Source organism: Sus scrofa, chromosome 8, assembly GCF_000003025.6.
Source record: "Sus scrofa isolate TJ Tabasco breed Duroc chromosome 8, Sscrofa11.1, whole genome shotgun sequence".
NCBI lineage: Eukaryota > Metazoa > Chordata > Mammalia > Artiodactyla > Suidae > Sus > Sus scrofa.
The window spans coordinates 74118695-74119877 of record NC_010450.4 but is presented as its reverse complement, the minus strand read 5'-3'; the positions used below and the strand labels follow the sequence as shown (position 1 = coordinate 74119877).

The window sequence follows — 1183 nt, the reverse complement described above, 5'->3', positions numbered from 1 at the left end:
TGGTATAGTACTGATGCTAGAAATATTACTTTACCCTCGCTGCCAAGTTTCATGGTCTTATTAACACAGATATAATGTGCACATGAGCCCGCTATTCATTTCAACTCAGTATTGGAGCCACATCTGCCACAGCTTGTGGTAATGCCAGATCCTTAATTCTCACTGACTCCAGGGATTGAACCTGCATTCTCATAGATACTCGTTGGGTTCTTAATGCACTGAGCCACAACAGGAAATCCTTCTATTCCTTTGTGTTGGGATTGGTGACCCTGATGGCCAGCTGGGCCACTCTCTTCACAACAGCTTTGCGATTCTTGAAAGAGACATTGTGAGCAATCGCAGCACAGTACGATTTGTTGCACATCAGCAGCACTTCAAGCTCCTTTACACTGTGTACCAGAAACTTCCGGAAGCCACTGGGCAGCACTGGCTTTATTTTCTGGTTGCTCCCATAACCAGTGTTGGGCATTAAGAGCTGGCCCTTGCACCTGCTACTCACCCTGTGGTCAATGCCTCTGGGTTTCTGCCAGTTCCACTTAATTTTGATATGTTAGTCTGACTGGTGCCGGATGAGCTTCTTGGTCCTCTTTTTGATGATCTGGGGCTTCATGAGGGGTCTGAAAGAGGCCATGATGCCAGGAGGGAGATGGCTGCCACCTCCGTAGGCAGCACTGAGGAAGAGTAGAAGTAGTTCTTATAATGTCAATTTTCCCTTGGCTAAGTGGAGATCAATAGCTATGTGATTATTTGTGACTGGAAAATACATTTAACCTTGTTTGTGGGGCTTCCAGAGCAGAAGGTATTTTCATAAGAAGTACCTTAAGGGGCACAGATACCACTGGGAATATGCAAGATGCTTATTCATTGTTCCATTAAAGTAAGCAGATTTTTTTGGCCGAAAAGTCTCTGAAGAGAACGTACGTGGTTATAGCTGTAATAGCCCCAATATTAGTTCCCATTCCTGGTGTGCTAGGTTTTGTTGACAGGGTTGTTATGACCTGAGTAAAAAGTATTTTGTCAATGTGGAGTTGAGGTCCAGTTTTTACAAGGCTGAAGCTTAGAATGCATTATATTACAGAAATTTAAGGACCAAAAGAGGCCTATAAGATTGCAATCTACCTTCCGAAATGTTAAAAGGAATAACTATTACATTTTTCCATCAGCAGAATCAATTAGAGGAAGA

The 1183-nt window shown here is 43.2% G+C and overlaps 1 pseudogene; it reads right to left on the bottom strand.

The window, feature by feature from the left end:
* LOC100515153 lies at positions 242-631 on the bottom strand (annotated as a pseudogene).